At 40.4% G+C, this 6,000-nt stretch overlaps 1 pseudogene; it reads left to right on the top strand.

Moving 5' to 3' along the window:
* The first annotated feature begins 338 nt into the window (after positions 1-338).
* Positions 339-6,000, top strand: part of LOC146693619 (polypeptide N-acetylgalactosaminyltransferase 17-like) — a 29,972-nt pseudogene continuing 24,310 nt past the window's right edge.

Raw genomic sequence — 6,000 nt, 5'->3', positions numbered from 1 at the left:
AGATTTTCATTAATCATGCAGTCCCAGCTGAAAAGCATCTAGTTGGAAAAGGCATATTTTTATTCATTACGACAATGATCCCAAACACACGGTGAATGCAGTAAACGTATACCTAGATCAGTCATGGATTGGCCTCCCCAGAGCCCAGACCTCAACATTTATTAAAGCAGTGTGTTCCGGAAAGAGAGAGTCCAGGCTATGTTCGATAGTAAAGGTGGCCATACCAAATATTGACTTTCAAGTACATTTTTGCCTTATGTACTGTATTTCCATTTATGTTTGCACGTTTCAGTGAATTGCTCTGCCTATTTCCCATTTTCCCAGCAGAATATAACGAAATGAGGATGCCTCAAGACTTTTGCAATATTGTATCAGAAGGAGAAAAAAGGTGACAAATGTCCCAGTTCTTCGTGGTTAATCTTGTTAATGTTGCCTTCTGTTTTCTAATGGTTTCCTGCCAAAAACCCTAAAAAAGTGTTCTCCAACCTCGTGAATTGAAAACACTGGATTTGTTATAGAATAACTTCTAATTAGCTATTATTTCACAGAGGAAATAAGATAATCGATAAAAGAAAAAAAGACGTGAAAAGGAGACAATAAAAGAAGCCCCTTCCTTTCCCACATGTGCTAAACTTAGAGCCAAAGCCTCACCCTGCCGCTTTCCGCTTCATTAGAGCTGTTTAAACAAAACAAGTTTAAAATAGGGTTTCTATCTGAAACAGCACATGCAGTTAAAAGGCCAATGTGGAAAATAAATCCTTGTGATTATAGTTGAACAGGAAGCAGCACTTGCTCTGCCTTTCAGCCCCATTGAACAAGACGTCAGCAGCTCTATGGAGGTAGTTTAGTCTTTTTTACAAATTCAAAATTAAATATGCGAGCACTCAAAAATTAAGGTTCACTGAGAAATGTCCTCATTTTTTAAAAAGAAAGGCATATTCCTTGTTATTTAATACAACATTCAATTGATCAGAAATGTTAGAAATCATGGTAAATGGGCTCATCAATACAAAATCATGATTGTCTTTTTAATTGTATAACTTTGTAGACTACTTTTCCCAAACCATCACTCTAGTGCTCCACTGGCACCTCGTATTACTTAATGCAAGTAGTTTACAGGTGTTGTGTCGTGTCTTTCTACAGATGTAGAAAGGTCAGCTACTCAAGAGACCTTCCCCAAATCTCCCTCATCTTCATCTTCGTCAACGAGGCTCTGTCGGTGATCCTGCGCTCAGTCCACTCAGCTGTCAATCACACACTTGCTCAAGGAGGTCATCCTGGTGGACGACAACAGCGATGACGGTCAGTATAGATTAAATATTTTCTTCAGCTAATACCAAATAAGAAGAGTGGCTTTTTCGCCCTCTGATTAGAAGATGGTTTATAGTGAGTGAAACACAGAATTTCCATCTAAAATCCACTGAGTCATCAGCAGGATTTCTACTGAAAGCAACAAAATACACATCAAATTGTCATTCAGCATCCCAGAAATAATTATCTTATACAATAAGTGTCATGTAACCTGAATATAATTATATAATTAAGTTTTATATTATTATAAAACTGAAACTAGTGAATAACCTTTGCACTGTCCTCTTCCTGCTGTGACAAAACAAATTTCCCACGTGTGGGACTAATAAAGGTTATCTTATCTTATCTTATCTTATCTTATCTTATCTTAAAAAGGTGGCGCGGTCGTTGATGCTCAGGAAGCAGTAGACCCCCGTTGGTGTTGTTTAGAGTGAGTTGGAGCTTAAAACAGCACCGCAGGGAGCTGAGTGAGAACTTTTATGTCATCTCTCTATTTGCATGTGTGCTTCTGTATTTCTTTATTTATCAACTGTGTTGTTGTGGTGATGAATTTGTATGTTTTTTATGTTTGTTTTCAGCTTTTGATAGTGTAGCAGTGACAATAGTTGGCATACATTAGTGGTTATTTAGGATAGGATGAGCTAATAAGCCATCATGTCTTTGTATTTTGCTAGGAAAATGGGAAATAGATGCAGCAGTTTACTGAAACTTGCAAACATAAGATGCCAGATGCATCTCTCAGGTTGTGTGTCAGTTTTGTGTTATTTCTTAAGGACACAACTTTCAAATTCTGTTCGTCTGCTGTAGATGTTTTTATTTAAGCTGCCAGTTCTTTTGTCCTCTACTTGTTTAGTTTCTTGACATATGTCAAGTTTTTGGCTAATAGCTCTTTGGTAATCACCTTGCTGGTGTGTTATCGTTGTCATTTTTTGTGCAGGAAACAAATTGTGTATTTGTGACAAGCTGCTGGTAATGTGCCAGTAACGAATTTGTCCCTTGAGTTAGGTGCCTTTATTATGTGTGAATGATTCATAGGAACAAACAAATAAAGGACTGCACTGAAAATTATAATAAAATGATGTCCAAAGAAAAATTTGAAGGAGCTTCAGAAAGCCTGAAGAACGTGAAATAAATTACAGAATTAAAAGACAGTTCGGTTCCTTGGAAGCAAAATGTAAAGACAAAATGTTCACACATGGCTCTATGCAACTAAATAAGAGCTTTAGGATTGTCTGAAAGTATTTGTTTGGGTTTTTGCTCGTAATTATCTGCTCCACTCTATGTTCACCTGTTCCTTATTACCCGGCTGCTCTAAAGTGATTTCTGCCAATCTTTGTCAGCTCATCTGTGAGCTTGTTTCACTCATGCGCTCTGCAACAGTCCCTCATGTTATTCTCTGCTTCACAGGTTTTTTACTCATTTTCCACCCCTTGGGCTTTGTTCTCCCAATATCAGCTTTATTTAAATAAGCTTTCTTTATGGTGGTTTTGCTGATTTTCTGTATTCATTTGGAAAAGCTTACAAACCTAACACAAATAATTGGGGTATAACCCTCAATCTCATTGGGCCTGTTTGAGTGCACATATGTCAATGAACTTAAAAAGGGCTAGTATGTGCACTTTGCTAAAGAAATGCTTTGATTATATATATATATACAGTGAGTATATTTTCATAGGTACAGTGGGGCAAAAAAGTATTTAGTCAACCACCGATTGTGCAAGTTCCTCCACCTAAAATGATGACAGAGGTCAGTAATTTGCACCAGAGGTACACTTCAACTGTGAGAGACAGAATGTGAAAAAAAAATCCATGAATTCACATGGTTGGATTTGTAAAGAATTTATTCGTAAATCAGGGTGGAAAATAAGTATTTGCTTGGTGTGCAAAAATCAACTGTGGGAGCAATCATCAGAAAATGGAAGACATACAAGACCACTGATAATCTCCCTCGATCTGGGGCTCCACGCAAGATCTCATCCCGTGGGGTCAAAATGATCATGAGAACGGTGAGCAAAGATCCCAGAACCACACGGGGGGACCTGGTGAATGACCTGCAGAGAGCTGGGACCAAAGTAACAAAGGTCACCATCAGTAACACACTACAACGGCAGGGAATCAAATCCCGCAGTGCCAGACGTGTTCCGCTGCTGAAGCCAGTGCATGTCCAGGCCCGTCTGAAGTTTGCCAGAGAGCACATGGATGATACAGCAGAGGATTGGGAGAATGTCATGTGGTCAGATGAAACCAAAGTAGAACTTTTTGGTATAAACTCAACTCGTTGTGTTTGGAGGAAGAAGAATACTGAGTTGCATCCCAAGAACACCATACCTACTGTGAAGCATGGGGGTGGAAACATCATGCTATGGGGCTGTTTTTCTGCCAAGGGGACAGGACGACTGATCCGTGTTAAGGACAGAATGAATGGGGCCATGTATCGTGAGATTTTGAGCCAAAACCTCCTTCCATCAGTGAGAACTTTGAAGATGAAACGAGGCTGGGTCTTCCAACATGACAATGATCCAAAACACACCACCCGGGCAACAAAGGAGTGGCTCCGTAAGAAGCATTTGAAAGTCCTGGAGTGGCCTAGCCAGTCTCCAGACCTCAACCCCATAGAAAATCTGTGGCGGGAGTTGAAAGTCCGTGTTGCTCGGCGACAGCCCCAAAACATCACTGCTCTCGAGAAGATCTGCATGGAGGAATGGGCCAAAATACCAGCTACTGTGTGTGCAAACCTGGTAAAGACCTATAGTAAACGTTTGACCTCTGTTATTGCCAACAAAGGTTATGTTACAAAGTATTGAGTTGTATTTTTGTTATTGACCAAATACTTATTATGTAGTGTGAAGCGCTTTGGGGTCCTTAGGGACTAGAAAAGCGCTATACAAATGCAGGCCATTTACCATTTAGTGCTTAGTGGGTTGCCCTTTGTGTTCTTATCATGTTGTTTCACACAACCAATACTAAGGCTTGATGTGAGGTTTATAAAGGAGTGCAGGCTGCCAGTGAGAGAAGTGAGACAAAAGAGTTGTCATACTGGGAATGGTTGCTTAAGCTCACTCTGCTGTCCTTTCATATTTATCGACATGAATTCCAATTATTGTGATTGCATGAAAATAATTATGCAAGCTAGGCATAATGTGTCAGGCTTTGATTGTTGCTGCCAGAGGGGACTCTGGAACAGCATTTTTCTTTTTTTCCTCCTTTCTTCAGTAAAGAGGGCTGCAATGGATCTGATGTTAGAGAAGCTAAGAAAAAAATACAAGCACTTTCTTTAGCATGTAGGGATTCTTCTTAAACTCGCCAACTTAGCTGCAATGGTGATATATTCTTTTCAGGCTTTATTAGTCCTGACATCAGATCAAATACTGGAAAACTCCAGCTGGCAGACTGTTCAAGGATAGATGTGCAGATTATAAGCTAAACTGCAGATTCAAAGATCAACTAAAGATCAGTCTTTATAAGCATTTCTGACTTGTTTTGTTTGATGTGTTATCTTCATTTTCTGAACTGTAGAGCAACTGAAAGGTCCACTGGAGGAGTATGTGAACAAACGCTATCCCGGCCTGGTGAAGATTGTAAGGAACCAAAAGAGAGAGGGATTGATCAGGGCCAGGATCGAGGGTTGGAAGGTAGCCACTGCTGAGGTGACAGGATTTTTTGATGCCCATGTGGAGTTCACCCCATCATGGTGAGTGGGTCCTATCATCTAGCGGGAAGCACGGTGTTATTAACAGTCAGGAGTGAATTTTTGGTATTTGGAAAAAGGCTTATTTTAGTGTAAATTAAAGTGAAACACAGCATTCAAAAACAAAAATGACATGTACTCAAAATTAAATCTGGAAAAAAACATATCTTTGCCAAATGTATGAACATTGGAATAACTTATAGAGAGATACTCCCATACGGTTTATGACAAAATTTAATCCAAAGTGATTGATGGCCCTAATCATGACCTTTTGACCTCCCCCCTCCCCCCCGGAAGCGAGTAATGACCGTGACGAATTGCATCCGGAGAAGGGGGGGGGGCGGGAACCCCCCGACATCCGGAGAAGGGGGGGCGAACCCCGGAAGCGCGCCATCTGTCGCTAAGCGTGTCGAATTGCATCCTGAGAAGGGAGGGGGGGTAAACCTCCGGAAGCGCGCCATCTGTTGTTGGGAAAAAAAAAGAAAAAAGTTTTTAGAGGGAGGAGAATAAAAGCAGAGAGGAGGAGTTCACAATTTCTAAGCCTCAGACACACAAGATGGATTTCATTCTGCAGCCCAGCAGCTCTCCTGTGTCTGATGAGATCTGCTCTCCCAAAGAAGAAGGCTTTGAATATGCCATATTCAATTACAGCATATTTACTAAGGAAGGCCTCGATCCGGACCTTATGACACTTCCGGAAATACTCCGGAATTGTCTAGTCATTTTCAGACCTGATGCGTCATGTTCCATATACATGAGGGGAGGGGTTTGGTTCCTGAAGCACAGCGGTGATGCAGCAGCTGATTTTGTGCTGTATAGAGAGACAGAGCGGCAGCTAGTTTTCCGCAAACTCATAGTCTGAATTCTGTTTCAATATTATGACGATTTTCTCTGTATTTCTTAATGGGAATAAAGAGTGACTTCCTGTAGAGATTTCAATAGTATTTTATTTTCCTATAATACAGACGCAGTAAAAAAAACCTTTAAGATGATCTGCCTAG

The sequence above is a fragment of the Copadichromis virginalis genome, linkage group LG14 (assembly GCF_057382275.1).
Source record: "Copadichromis virginalis isolate Kocher_CV1m ecotype Utaka linkage group LG14, C_Virginalis_male_GT1.1, whole genome shotgun sequence".
Lineage (NCBI taxonomy): Eukaryota > Metazoa > Chordata > Actinopteri > Cichliformes > Cichlidae > Copadichromis > Copadichromis virginalis.
The sequence above is the reverse complement of the archived record's forward strand: the minus strand, read 5'-3'. Positions and strand labels throughout refer to the sequence as shown.